This window comes from Porites lutea, chromosome 12 (assembly GCF_958299795.1).
Source record: "Porites lutea chromosome 12, jaPorLute2.1, whole genome shotgun sequence".
NCBI lineage: Eukaryota > Metazoa > Cnidaria > Anthozoa > Scleractinia > Poritidae > Porites > Porites lutea.
In genome coordinates, this window is record NC_133212.1 from 11,273,732 (window position 1) to 11,289,762 (window position 16,031).

Genomic DNA, 16,031 nt, shown 5'->3' on the forward strand with positions numbered 1-16,031 from the left:
ATTGCCAAGCTTTCACATAGAGCCTTTAATCTTCTGAACATCAGTTTCACAGTCATGGCCCGAACCAAGCAAACAGCGAGAAAGTCCACCGCGAGGAAAAGCGCCTCGTAAACAGCTGGCTACTAAGGCAGCTCGAAAGAGCGCTCCTGCTACTGGTGGCGTGAAAAAACCGCACCGTTACAGGCCAGGAACAGTGGCACTCAGAGAGATCCGTCGTTATCAGAAGTCCACCGAGTTGCTGATTCGCAAGTTACCGTTTCAGCGTCTTGTTCGAGAAATCGCTCAGGATTTCAAGACCGACTTGCGCTTTCAAAGCTCAGCCGTGCTGGCTCTTCAAGAGGCTAGCGAAGCCTACCTGGTTGGTCTTTTCGAGGACACCAACCTTTGCGCCATTCACGCTAAACGTGTCACCATCATGCCTAAAGATATCCAGTTGGCTCGTAGGATCCGGGGCGAACGTGCATAACAGCTCAGCTCGGTTCTGACAATCTCACATTACAAACGGCTCCTTTAGGAGCCACCACCTGACAATAAAAGTTAATGGCCAATAAACTACTTCTTACCTTGTCTCTACTTATTTCTTTATTAGTTACTAGTGAAATGAGACAGACACAATTCTCATACTCTACGCCGTTACAGGTTTTTCGCGATAATACACACAACACAAGCGCTGCACAGGACACAGTAGAGTACTAGCATCTCTAAGCTTACCAAAAAATTAGTGATTGCGCCCAACATCTCCTTATTCGTTCAGTTAATCTCTCTGCCTGTCTTCCTAAGTTGACGTTTACAATCCATCTCATTTTCAAAGAACTTAGCAAACGTCTTAGAGGTAACAGATCTATCGCGATCAGTAGTAACTGATCCCTCTGCGGTCCGCTATAACAACTTAAGAAAAGAGTTGCGCAAGTAACCAACATTAGCTATCGCTGTGGAGACTATAACGAGACATGTCTGCCAAAAGCACCCAGAAGAAAGCTTCTAAACAGCCGGCCGAACACCCTAAGTATGCAGAAATGATCATACAAGCCCTTCACGCCCTGAAAGATCGTAATGGTTCCTCGCGTCAGGCTCTCGACAAGTACGTTAAGAACCATTTCAAAGTGGGAGACAAAGCAAGTCATTTTATTAAAATGGCTCTTAAGAGAGGCGTGGAGAGTGGTCAATTTATCAACACCAAAGGGTCCGGAGCTTCAGGTTCTTTCAAGGTCAACAAAGAAGTACAGAAAGCAAAGGCAGCCAAAGACCCGGCGAAGAAGACCAAAACCGCCGATCCAGCCAACAAACCAAAAATAAAGAAGGTCGCCGCGAAAGAAAAGACCGCCCGCAAACCAGCCGAGAAAACCAAGAAATCGCCGGGTAAGAAAGTTTCCAGCAGCAAGAAGAAGACACCTCTCGTGCCAAAGAAGACTGCTACAAAGAAGCCGTTGCCTAAGAAAGCGAAAGAAAGCAAAGCCTCGGTTAAAAAAACAGCCAACAAGAAAGTCAGTGGCAAGTAAAACTCGCCCGCTTATTCAACTACCGGCTCCTTTAGGAGCCACCAAATAAAGTAAAGTCATCACCAATATCACCTCTAGTATGTTGACCTTAGGTCACCGTCACCTATAGCACAGTATTTATTTCTCCTTTGCCGAAACTGATTTCGTTTTTGTTGAGCAGAAGGTTACTTGAACCGCGGCTTAGAGACGCCTTAAAAGAGTAAACAAAAGCCACTCCATAAGATCAGATCAGATCAGATCAGATCAGATCAGATAAGATAAATACTTTTTATTCGAAGTGGTCAGTACATGCACCTTAGTCAAGAAACTGGTTATCAGGTACCCGGGTAATGAAAACTACCCTAAACATCAATATTGAATAGTAAGAATCCCTCCCGCTTAACTGATTTGAAGTATTAAAACCCTTACATCCCGGAAAATATATATTTGCAGCCTGGTAAATCGTTCTCTTGTTCTCAAGTGCAGTACCGAAATGACCTGTTCATGCCTGTAACACTTTTAAGTAACGTTGTTTTACGAACCACGTCAGTTGATTCTCTGGCGTGGTGTAGTGGTCATCGCGCTGGGAAGGAGATCCTGCGGAAACTGTTGGGTTCGGTGCGTGTTGTCAACCAGCAATCGTTTATTTGTTTCTTTTTTTTCTTCTTTTCTCTTTGCTTACATAAAAATCATCTTTTAAAGCCTTTATCTGTTTTTTTGTTGTTGTTGTTTTGTTTTTTTTTTTATGTAAAAAGTAAAGTTGAACGGGGAAATAGAGGAATGATTTGTTCGTTCATTGAAATTTTTTAATGGGAGCAAGTGTGCGAGCGAGCGAGTGTCGGGGTTTATAATGACGATTGAAAACTCTAAGAAACCCTGTTGAGTATTGATCATTGCTTTTTTTGACATTTGGTGGCTCCTAAAAGAGCCGTTGTTTAGATCTGGTATTGAAGAATGGACTTCACTTGCTACTAGTGTACTTCGTGACGGCCTTGGTACCCTCACTGACTGCGTGCTTTGCGAGTTCTCCTGGAAGGAGCAGTCTGATGGCTGTCTGAATCTCGCGGGAGCTGATAGTGGACTTCTTGTTGTAGTGGGCTAGACGGGAGGATTCTGTAGCAATGCGCTCGAAGATATCGTTCACGAAAGAGTTCATGATACCCATTGCTTTGCTGGAGATTCCGGTGTCAGGATGTACCTGCTTTAACACTTTGTAGATGTAGATCGCATAACTCTCCTTCCGTTTCGATCGCCGTTTTTTCGTACTGTCGCCCGACGTGGATTTTGCCTTACCGCCGCTCTTCTTCTCTCCTTTTTTAGCTGCAATCGGTTTAGGTGCCATGGTAAAGAAAGATATCTCTGCCTTTTCGAAATCGAGTTTTCTAATTCGGGATATCACAGTTTCTATTTATGTTGCCAAATTCAATAGGATCAATTAGTATGCGGATCGCAAGTTCTCGTCGGTGATTGGTGTTTTTTTTTCTTGGTGTAAACAATGGAGCGTGCCGCCAGTCGACACAAAGAGAACAATTGCAAGGCTAGAATTTCTTTTTATGAGCCAATGTTAGACTTTTGATTGGTGCAATCTGATCCACGAAACGCAGTCCGCGCGTGATAAATTATGGCGGCCGAAGTTATGTCTTGGAAAACAGTCTCCTGAAACTTAAACTGAAACTTAATATACGAGTTAGTCGACAAAATGACCGGACGAGGAAAAGGTAAAGCCCAGGGCACCAAGTCAAAGACTCGTTCTTCCAGGGCAGGACTACAGTTTCCTGTTGGTCGCATCCATCGCCTTCTTCGTAAAGGCAACTACGCTGAACGCGTCGGAGCCGGTGCTCCCGTGTACTTGGCTGCCGTACTTGAGTATCTGAGTGCTGAGATCCTCGAGTTAGCAGGAAACGCAGCACGCGACAACAAGAAGTCAAGAATCATTCCTCGTCACCTCCAGTTGGCTGTGCGAAATGACGAAGAATTAAACAAACTCCTTGCCGGTGTCACCATCGCTCAAGGCGGTGTTCTTCCCAACATTCAGGCAGTATTACTACCTAAAAAGACAGAGAAGAAACAACACTAAGCGACGGCAACAACCATAAATACAAACGGCTCTTTTAGGAGCCACCAAGTCTAGAATAAAGTCATGACCAATCACGATATAAATTTGTAATCTACCCCCCAAATAGTATTCGCCGTCTCAGTTTGGGATTAATAACTGGATGGATACTTAGCCGCAAATAATTATGTCTCGCGGAAACTCGCTATTTCTACTTGTTTTTGCATGGTTCCATGTTCCTAGTTTTGTTCATAAATGCGTATACCAAAGCATATTTAGCGTTATTTCGGCTATAGCATGTAAGAAAGAAACAACAGCAACCACAGCATTGCTTGAAACTGAAACCAGTCTTAGGTCAGTTTAGCTCGGTGTAACATGAATTTAAAGACTGATGTGATTATATCATGAAAGTTGAAATTGCGTTTGCTTTTTATGCAGGTTTCATTCGCGCTGTTTCCAACAGGTTTTTATACGAACTTCGAGGTACATACCAAGCGACAATCGAACAACTTTCTGATCTTTTTAAACGAGTACACAATTAATCGCATTCCTACCAACCGGCAACAAACATTGCTGCTACTACTGAGCTTGAAATATTGTTTTCTTTGCGTCAAAATTACAAGAGATCGTCGTGATTTCATTCAGTACATAAGCTGTTTACGTAAAATAAACCAACACAGGTATAAACCGTCGTCGGTAACGACACAAACCAGCTTGCTCTCTTAATTCTGCGACAACAACAACGTACAACAACAGTTTATTCACTAACTAAAGACAAAAGCTTTACAGTATTGTATGCCCCGCAAAGAGCTATGAGGCTAATCTAGACGGGAAAAAATAATTTCCCTTTATAAGTAACGACTGCGCTACTGTAAAGTCACAAAAAAAGAAAAACATCGCGTGGACGCACCCAGTAAATAAAGCGCTGAATCGATTTCAGGTGTATGTTGTCTTGTTCATATGTATATAAACCTTCGGCAATGATCGTAATGAAAACAAATTCTCTTATCACGTATTTGGTCAGAGCTTTTCATACATTTGTTGGCTCCTAAAAGAGCCGTTGGTTTAAGTGTTGATCAGGGATCACAGTGTATTCTAACCCCCAAAACCGTACAGAGTACGTCCTTGTCGTTTCAGAGCGTATACTACGTCCATGGCTGTAACGGTCTTACGCTTGGCGTGCTCGGTGTAGGTCACGGCATCGCGGATAACGTTCTCAAGGAAAACTTTCAGAACACCGCGTGTCTCCTCGTAGATCAGTCCAGAAATTCGCTTTACACCCCCACGGCGAGCGAGACGACGGATCGCTGGCTTGGTAATTCCTTGGATATTATCGCGTAGAATCTTACGATGACGCTTAGCACCACCTTTGCCCAAGCCTTTACCTCCTTTGCCGCGACCGGACATTCTCGGTTGTCTGAATTATCGTCAAGGTTTAAAAAGGGACAGGTCTCGCACTATGTTAAATCACTGCAGAACAGAAATTACTTTTCAATCTATACCCTTCAATCTGACCTCTCGGGAAACATTATTTCTTGTATTTACATAGATTTGTTCTTAGTAAAAGGACAACAAAAGAATATTATAATTTTCTTTCGCCCCACTGTCTATTGTAAGGCATGCAAATCAAAGCAGGGTGTCTCCGAAGCCGAACCAATCAGAAATACATAAATTCTTAAATATCCAATCGGCTTGCGACAGCCTCCTGATAAATCGCGGCCATAAAAATTGCCAAGCTTTCACATAGAGCCTTTAATCTTCTGAACATCAGTTTCACAGTCATGGCCCGAACCAAGCAAACAGCGAGAAAGTCCACCGGAGGAAAAGCGCCTCGTAAACAGCTGGCTACTAAGGCAGCTCGAAAGAGCGCTCCTGCTACTGGTGGCGTGAAAAAACCGCACCGTTACAGGCCAGGAACAGTGGCACTCAGAGAGATCCGTCGTTATCAGAAGTCCACCGAGTTGCTGATTCGCAAGTTACCGTTTCAGCGTCTTGTTCGAGAAATCGCTCAGGATTTCAAGACCGACTTGCGCTTTCAAAGCTCAGCCGTGCTGGCTCTTCAAGAGGCTAGCGAAGCCTACCTGGTTGGTCTTTTCGAGGACACCAACCTTTGCGCCATTCACGCTAAACGTGTCACCATCATGCCTAAAGATATCCAGTTGGCTCGTAGGATCCGGGGCGAACGTGCATAACAGCTCAGCTCGGTTCTGACAATCTCACATTACAAACGGCTCCTTTAGGAGCCACCACCTGACAATAAAAGTTAATGGCCAATAAACTACTTCTTACCTTGTCTCTACTTATTTCTTTATTAGTTACTAGTGAAATGAGACAGACACAATTCTCATACTCTACGCCGTTACAGGTTTTTCGCGATAATACACACAACACAAGCGCTGCACAGGACACAGTAGAGTACTAGCATCTCTAAGCTTACCAAAAAATTAGTGATTGCGCCCAACATCTCCTTATTCGTTCAGTTAATCTCTCTGCCTGTCTTCCTAAGTTGACGTTTACAATCCATCTCATTTTCAAAGAACTTAGCAAACGTCTTAGAGGTAACAGATCTATCGCGATCAGTAGTAACTGATCCCTCTGCGGTCCGCTATAACAACTTAAGAAAAGAGTTGCGCAAGTAACCAACATTAGCTATCGCTGTGGAGACTATAACGAGACATGTCTGCCAAAAGCACCCAGAAGAAAGCTTCTAAACAGCCGGCCGAACACCCTAAGTATGCAGAAATGATCATACAAGCCCTTCACGCCCTGAAAGATCGTAATGGTTCCTCGCGTCAGGCTCTCGACAAGTACGTTAAGAACCATTTCAAAGTGGGAGACAAAGCAAGTCATTTTATTAAAATGGCTCTTAAGAGAGGCGTGGAGAGTGGTCAATTTATCAACACCAAAGGGTCCGGAGCTTCAGGTTCTTTCAAGGTCAACAAAGAAGTACAGAAAGCAAAGGCAGCCAAAGACCCGGCGAAGAAGACCAAAACCGCCGATCCAGCCAACAAACCAAAAATAAAGAAGGTCGCCGCGAAAGAAAAGACCGCCCGCAAACCAGCCGAGAAAACCAAGAAATCGCCGGGTAAGAAAGTTTCCAGCAGCAAGAAGAAGACACCTCTCGTGCCAAAGAAGACTGCTACAAAGAAGCCGTTGCCTAAGAAAGCGAAAGAAAGCAAAGCCTCGGTTAAAAAAACAGCCAACAAGAAAGTCAGTGGCAAGTAAAACTCGCCCGCTTATTCAACTACCGGCTCCTTTAGGAGCCACCAAATAAAGTAAAGTCATCACCAATATCACCTCTAGTATGTTGACCTTAGGTCACCGTCACCTATAGCACAGTATTTATTTCTCCTTTGCCGAAACTGATTTCGTTTTTGTTGAGCAGAAGGTTACTTGAACCGCGGCTTAGAGACGCCTTAAAAGAGTAAACAAAAGCCACTCCATAAGATCAGATCAGATCAGATCAGATCAGATCAGATAAGATAAATACTTTTTATTCGAAGTGGTCAGTACATGCACCTTAGTCAAGAAACTGGTTATCAGGTACCCGGGTAATGAAAACTACCCTAAACATCAATATTGAATAGTAAGAATCCCTCCCGCTTAACTGATTTGAAGTATTAAAACCCTTACATCCCGGAAAATATATATTTGCAGCCTGGTAAATCGTTCTCTTGTTCTCAAGTGCAGTACCGAAATGACCTGTTCATGCCTGTAACACTTTTAAGTAACGTTGTTTTACGAACCACGTCAGTTGATTCTCTGGCGTGGTGTAGTGGTCATCGCGCTGGGAAGGAGATCCTGCGGAAACTGTTGGGTTCGGTGCGTGTTGTCAACCAGCAATCGTTTATTTGTTTCTTTTTTTTCTTCTTTTCTCTTTGCTTACATAAAAATCATCTTTTAAAGCCTTTATCTGTTTTTTTGTTGTTGTTGTTTTGTTTTTTTTTTTATGTAAAAAGTAAAGTTGAACGGGGAAATAGAGGAATGATTTGTTCGTTCATTGAAATTTTTTAATGGGAGCAAGTGTGCGAGCGAGCGAGTGTCGGGGTTTATAATGACGATTGAAAACTCTAAGAAACCCTGTTGAGTATTGATCATTGCTTTTTTTGACATTTGGTGGCTCCTAAAAGAGCCGTTGTTTAGATCTGGTATTGAAGAATGGACTTCACTTGCTACTAGTGTACTTCGTGACGGCCTTGGTACCCTCACTGACTGCGTGCTTTGCGAGTTCTCCTGGAAGGAGCAGTCTGATGGCTGTCTGAATCTCGCGGGAGCTGATAGTGGACTTCTTGTTGTAGTGGGCTAGACGGGAGGATTCTGTAGCAATGCGCTCGAAGATATCGTTCACGAAAGAGTTCATGATACCCATTGCTTTGCTGGAGATTCCGGTGTCAGGATGTACCTGCTTTAACACTTTGTAGATGTAGATCGCATAACTCTCCTTCCGTTTCGATCGCCGTTTTTTCGTACTGTCGCCCGACGTGGATTTTGCCTTACCGCCGCTCTTCTTCTCTCCTTTTTTAGCTGCAATCGGTTTAGGTGCCATGGTAAAGAAAGATATCTCTGCCTTTTCGAAATCGAGTTTTCTAATTCGGGATATCACAGTTTCTATTTATGTTGCCAAATTCAATAGGATCAATTAGTATGCGGATCGCAAGTTCTCGTCGGTGATTGGTGTTTTTTTTTCTTGGTGTAAACAATGGAGCGTGCCGCCAGTCGACACAAAGAGAACAATTGCAAGGCTAGAATTTCTTTTTATGAGCCAATGTTAGACTTTTGATTGGTGCAATCTGATCCACGAAACGCAGTCCGCGCGTGATAAATTATGGCGGCCGAAGTTATGTCTTGGAAAACAGTCTCCTGAAACTTAAACTGAAACTTAATATACGAGTTAGTCGACAAAATGACCGGACGAGGAAAAGGTAAAGCCCAGGGCACCAAGTCAAAGACTCGTTCTTCCAGGGCAGGACTACAGTTTCCTGTTGGTCGCATCCATCGCCTTCTTCGTAAAGGCAACTACGCTGAACGCGTCGGAGCCGGTGCTCCCGTGTACTTGGCTGCCGTACTTGAGTATCTGAGTGCTGAGATCCTCGAGTTAGCAGGAAACGCAGCACGCGACAACAAGAAGTCAAGAATCATTCCTCGTCACCTCCAGTTGGCTGTGCGAAATGACGAAGAATTAAACAAACTCCTTGCCGGTGTCACCATCGCTCAAGGCGGTGTTCTTCCCAACATTCAGGCAGTATTACTACCTAAAAAGACAGAGAAGAAACAACACTAAGCGACGGCAACAACCATAAATACAAACGGCTCTTTTAGGAGCCACCAAGTCTAGAATAAAGTCATGACCAATCACGATATAAATTTGTAATCTACCCCCCAAATAGTATTCGCCGTCTCAGTTTGGGATTAATAACTGGATGGATACTTAGCCGCAAATAATTATGTCTCGCGGAAACTCGCTATTTCTACTTGTTTTTGCATGGTTCCATGTTCCTAGTTTTGTTCATAAATGCGTATACCAAAGCATATTTAGCGTTATTTCGGCTATAGCATGTAAGAAAGAAACAACAGCAACCACAGCATTGCTTGAAACTGAAACCAGTCTTAGGTCAGTTTAGCTCGGTGTAACATGAATTTAAAGACTGATGTGATTATATCATGAAAGTTGAAATTGCGTTTGCTTTTTATGCAGGTTTCATTCGCGCTGTTTCCAACAGGTTTTTATACGAACTTCGAGGTACATACCAAGCGACAATCGAACAACTTTCTGATCTTTTTAAACGAGTACACAATTAATCGCATTCCTACCAACCGGCAACAAACATTGCTGCTACTACTGAGCTTGAAATATTGTTTTCTTTGCGTCAAAATTACAAGAGATCGTCGTGATTTCATTCAGTACATAAGCTGTTTACGTAAAATAAACCAACACAGGTATAAACCGTCGTCGGTAACGACACAAACCAGCTTGCTCTCTTAATTCTGCGACAACAACAACGTACAACAACAGTTTATTCACTAACTAAAGACAAAAGCTTTACAGTATTGTATGCCCCGCAAAGAGCTATGAGGCTAATCTAGACGGGAAAAAATAATTTCCCTTTATAAGTAACGACTGCGCTACTGTAAAGTCACAAAAAAAAGAAAAAACATCGCGTGGACGCACCCAGTAAATAAAGCGCTGAATCGATTTCAGGTGTATGTTGTCTTGTTCATATGTATATAAACCTTCGGCAATGATCGTAATGAAAACAAATTCTCTTATCACGTATTTGGTCAGAGCTTTTCATACATTTGTTGGCTCCTAAAAGAGCCGTTGGTTTAAGTGTTGATCAGGGATCACAGTGTATTCTAACCCCCAAAACCGTACAGAGTACGTCCTTGTCGTTTCAGAGCGTATACTACGTCCATGGCTGTAACGGTCTTACGCTTGGCGTGCTCGGTGTAGGTCACGGCATCGCGGATAACGTTCTCAAGGAAAACTTTCAGAACACCGCGTGTCTCCTCGTAGATCAGTCCAGAAATTCGCTTTACACCCCCACGGCGAGCGAGACGACGGATCGCTGGCTTGGTAATTCCTTGGATATTATCGCGTAGAATCTTACGATGACGCTTAGCACCACCTTTGCCCAAGCCTTTACCTCCTTTGCCGCGACCGGACATTCTCGGTTGTCTGAATTATCGTCAAGGTTTAAAAGGGACAGGTCTCGCACTATGTTAAATCACTGCAGAACAGAAATTACTTTTCAATCTATACCCTTCAATCTGACCTCTCGGGAAACATTATTTCTTGTATTTACATAGATTTGTTCTTAGTAAAAGGACAACAAAAGAATATTATAATTTTCTTTCGCCCCACTGTCTATTGTAAGGCATGCAAATCAAAGCAGGGTGTCTCCGAAGCCGAACCAATCAGAAATACATAAATTCTTAAATATCCAATCGGCTTGCGACAGCCTCCTGATAAATCGCGGCCATAAAAATTGCCAAGCTTTCACATAGAGCCTTTAATCTTCTGAACATCAGTTTCACAGTCATGGCCCGAACCAAGCAAACAGCGAGAAAGTCCACCGGAGGAAAAGCGCCTCGTAAACAGCTGGCTACTAAGGCAGCTCGAAAGAGCGCTCCTGCTACTGGTGGCGTGAAAAAACCGCACCGTTACAGGCCAGGAACAGTGGCACTCAGAGAGATCCGTCGTTATCAGAAGTCCACCGAGTTGCTGATTCGCAAGTTACCGTTTCAGCGTCTTGTTTCGAGAAATCGCTCAGGATTTCAAGACCGACTTGCGCTTTCAAAGCTCAGCCGTGCTGGCTCTTCAAGAGGCTAGCGAAGCCTACCTGGTTGGTCTTTTCGAGGACACCAACCTTTGCGCCATTCACGCTAAACGTGTCACCATCATGCCTAAAGATATCCAGTTGGCTCGTAGGATCCGGGGCGAACGTGCATAACAGCTCAGCTCGGTTCTGACAATCTCACATTACAAACGGCTCCTTTAGGAGCCACCACCTGACAATAAAAGTTAATGGCCAATAAACTACTTCTTACCTTGTCTCTACTTATTTCTTTATTAGTTACTAGTGAAATGAGACAGACACAATTCTCATACTCTACGCCGTTACAGGTTTTTCGCGATAATACACACAACACAAGCGCTGCACAGGACACAGTAGAGTACTAGCATCTCTAAGCTTACCAAAAAATTAGTGATTGCGCCCAACATCTCCTTATTCGTTCAGTTAATCTCTCTGCCTGTCTTCCTAAGTTGACGTTTACAATCCATCTCATTTTCAAAGAACTTAGCAAACGTCTTAGAGGTAACAGATCTATCGCGATCAGTAGTAACTGATCCCTCTGCGGTCCGCTATAACAACTTAAGAAAAGAGTTGCGCAAGTAACCAACATTAGCTATCGCTGTGGAGACTATAACGAGACATGTCTGCCAAAAGCACCCCAGAAGAAAGCTTCTAAACAGCCGGCCGAACACCCTAAGTATGCAGAAATGATCATACAAGCCCTTCACGCCCTGAAAGATCGTAATGGTTCCTCGCGTCAGGCTCTCGACAAGTACGTTAAGAACCATTTCAAAGTGGGAGACAAAGCAAGTCATTTTATTAAAATGGCTCTTAAGAGAGGCGTGGAGAGTGGTCAATTTATCAACACCAAAGGGTCCGGAGCTTCAGGTTCTTTCAAGGTCAACAAAGAAGTACAGAAAGCAAAGGCAGCCAAAGACCCGGCGAAGAAGACCAAAACGCCGATCCAGCCAACAAACCAAAAATAAAGAAGGTCGCCGCGAAAGAAAAGACCGCCCGCAAAACCAGCCGAGAAAACCAAGAAATCGCCGGGTAAGAAAGTTTCCAGCAGCAAGAAGAAGACACCTCTCGTGCCAAAGAAGACTGCTACAAAGAAGCGTTGCCTAAGAAAGCGAAAGAAAGCAAAGCCTCGGTTAAAAAAACAGCCAACAAGAAAGTCAGTGGCAAGTAAAACTCGCCCGCTTATTCAACTACCGGCTCCTTTAGGAGCCACCAAATAAAGTAAAGTCATCACCAATATCACCTCTAGTATGTTGACCTTAGGTCACCGTCACCTATAGCACAGTATTTATTTCTCCTTTGCCGAAACTGATTTCGTTTTTGTTGAGCAGAAGGTTACTTGAACCGCGGCTTAGAGACGCCTTAAAAGAGTAACAAAAGCCACTCCATAAGATCAGATCAGATCAGATCAGATCAGATCAGATAAGATAAATACTTTTTATTCGAAGTGGTCAGTACATGCACCTTAGTCAAGAAACTGGTTATCAGGTACCCGGGTAATGAAAACTACCCTAAACATCAATATTGAATAGTAAGAATCCCTCCCGCTTAACTGATTTGAAGTATTAAAACCCTTACATCCCGGAAAATATATATTTGCAGCCTGGTAAATCGTTCTCTTGTTCTCAAGTGCAGTACCGAAATGACCTGTTCATGCCTGTAACACTTTTAAGTAACGTTGTTTTACGAACCACGTCAGTTGATTCTCTGGCGTGGTGTAGTGGTCATCGCGCTGGGAAGGAGATCCTGCGGAAACTGTTGGGTTCGGTGCGTGTTGTCAACCAGCAATCGTTTATTTGTTTCTTTTTTTCTTCTTTCTCTTTGCTTACATAAAAATCATCTTTTAAAGCCTTTATCTGTTTTTTTGTTGTTGTTGTTTGTTTTTTTTTTTATGTAAAAAGTAAAGTTGAACGGGGAAATAGAGGAATGATTTGTTCGTTCATTGAAATTTTTTAATGGGAGCAAGTGTGCGAGCGAGCGAGTGTCGGGGTTTATAATGACGATTGAAAACTCTAAGAAACCCTGTTGAGTATTGATCATTGCTTTTTTTGACATTTGGTGGCTCCTAAAAGAGCCGTTGTTTAGATCTGGTATTGAAGAATGGACTTCACTTGCTACTAGTGTACTTCGTGACGGCCTTGGTACCCTCACTGACTGCGTGCTTTGCGAGTTCTCCTGGAAGGAGCAGTCTGATGGCTGTCTGAATCTCGCGGGAGCTGATAGTGGACTTCTTGTTGTAGTGGGCTAGACGGGAGGATTCTGTAGCAATGCGCTCGAAGATATCGTTCACGAAGAGTTCATGATACCCATTGCTTTGCTGGAGATTCCGGTGTCAGGATGTACCTGCTTTAACACTTTGTAGATGTAGATCGCATAACTCTCCTTCCGTTTCGATCGCCGTTTTTTCGTACTGTCGCCCGACGTGGATTTTGCCTTACCGCCGCTCTTCTTCTCTCCTTTTTTAGCTGCAATCGGTTTAGGTGCCATGGTAAAGAAAGATATTCTCTGCCTTTTCGAAATCGAGTTTTCTAATTCGGGATATCACAGTTTCTATTTATGTTGCCAAATTCAATAGGATCAATTAGTATGCGGATCGCAAGTTCTCGTCGGTGATTGGTGTTTTTTTTTCTTGGTGTAAACAATGGAGCGTGCCGCCAGTCGACACAAAGAGAACAATTGCAAGGCTAGAATTTCTTTTTATGAGCCAATGTTAGACTTTTGATTGGTGCAATCTGATCACGAAACGCAGTCCGCGCGTGATAAATTATGGCGGCCGAAGTTATGTCTTGGAAAACAGTCTCCTGAAACTTAAACTGAAACTTAATATACGAGTTAGTCGACAAAATGACCGGACGAGGAAAAGGTAAAGCCCAGGGCACCAAGTCAAAGACTCGTTCTTCCAGGGCAGGACTACAGTTTCCTGTTGGTCGCATCCATCGCCTTCTTCGTAAAGGCAACTACGCTGAACGCGTCGGAGCGGTGCTCCCGTGTACTTGGCTGCCGTACTTGAGTATCTGAGTGCTGAGATCCTCGAGTTAGCAGGAAACGCAGCACGCGACAACAAGAAGTCAAGAATCATTCCTCGTCACCTCCAGTTGGCTGTGCGAAATGACGAAGAATTAACAAACTCCTTGCCGGTGTCACCATCGCTCAAGGCGGTGTTCTTCCCAACATTCAGGCAGTATTACTACCTAAAAAGACAGAGAAGAAACAACACTAAGCGACGGCAACAACCATAAATACAAACGGCTCTTTTAGGAGCCACCAAGTCTAGAATAAAGTCATGACCAATCACGATATAAATTTGTAATCTACCCCCCAAATAGTATTCGCCGTCTCAGTTTGGGATTAATAACTGGATGGATACTTAGCCGCAAATAATTATGGTCTCGCGGAAACTCGCTATTTCTACTTGTTTTTGCATGGTTCCATGTTCCTAGTTTTGTTCATAAATGCGTATACCAAAGCATATTTAGCGTTATTTCGGCTATAGCATGTAAGAAAGAAACAACAGCAACCACAGCATTGCTTGAAACTGAAACCAGTCTTAGGTCAGTTTAGCTCGGTGTAACATGAATTTAAAGACTGATGTGATTATATCATGAAAGTTGAAATTGCGTTTGCTTTTTATGCAGGTTTCATTCGCGCTGTTTCCAACAGGTTTTTATACGAACTTCGAGGTACATACCAAGCGACAATCGAACAACTTTCTGATCTTTTTAACGAGTACACAATTAATCGCATTCCTACCAACCGGCAACAAACATTGCTGCTACTACTGAGCTTGAAATATTGTTTTCTTTGCGTCAAAATTACAAGAGATCGTCGTGATTTCATTCAGTACATAAGCTGTTTACGTAAAATAAACCAACACAGGTATAAACCGTCGTCGGTAACGACACAAACCAGCTTGCTCTCTTAATTCTGCGACAACAACAACGTACAACAACAGTTTATTCACTAACTAAAGACAAAAGCTTTACAGTATTGTATGCCCCGCAAAGAGCTATGAGGCTAATCTAGACGGGAAAAAATAATTTCCCTTTATAAGTAACGACTGCGCTACTGTAAAGTCACAAAAAAAGAAAAACATCGCGTGGACGCACCCAGTAAATAAAGCGCTGAATCGATTTCAGGTGTATGTTGTCTTGTTCATATGTATATAAACCTTCGGCAATGATCGTAATGAAAACAAATTCTCTTATCACGTATTTGGTCAGAGCTTTTCATACATTTGTTGGCTCCTAAAAGAGCCGTTGGTTTAAGTGTTGATCAGGGATCACAGTGTATTCTAACCCCCAAAACCGTACAGAGTACGTCCTTGTCGTTTCAGAGCGTATACTACGTCCATGGCTGTAACGGTCTTACGCTTGGCGTGCTCGGTGTAGGTCACGGCATCGCGGATAACGTTCTCAAGGAAAACTTTCAGAACACCGCGTGTCTCCTCGTAGATCAGTCCAGAAATTCGCTTTACACCCCCACGGCGAGCGAGACGACGGATCGCTGGCTTGGTAATTCCTTGGATATTATCGCGTAGAATCTTACGATGACGCTTAGCACCACCTTTGCCCAAGCCTTTACCTCCTTTGCCGCGACCGGACATTCTCGGTTGTCTGAATTATCGTCAAGGTTTAAAAAGGGACAGGTCTCGCACTATGTTAAATCACTGCAGAACAGAAATTACTTTTCAATCTATACCCTTCAATCTGACCTCTCGGGAAACATTATTTCTTGTATTTACATAGATTTGTTCTTAGTAAAAGGACAACAAAAGAATATTATAATTTTCTTTCGCCCCACTGTCTATTGTAAGGCATGCAAATCAAAGCAGGGTGTCTCCGAAGCCGAACCAATCAGAAATACATAAATTCTTAAATATCCAATCGGCTTGCGACAGCCTCCTGATAAATCGCGGCCATAAAAATTGCCAAGCTTTCACATAGAGCCTTTAATCTTCTGAACATCAGTTTCACAGTCATGGCCCGAACCAAGCAAACAGCGAGAAAGTCCACCGGAGGAAAAGCGCCTCGTAAACAGCTGGCTACTAAGGCAGCTCGAAAGAGCGCTCCTGCTACTGGTGGCGTGAAAAAACCGCACCGTTACAGGCCAGGAACAAGTGGCACTCAGAGAGATCCGTCGTTATCAGAAGTCCACCGAGTTGCTGATTCGCAAGTTACCGTTTCAGCG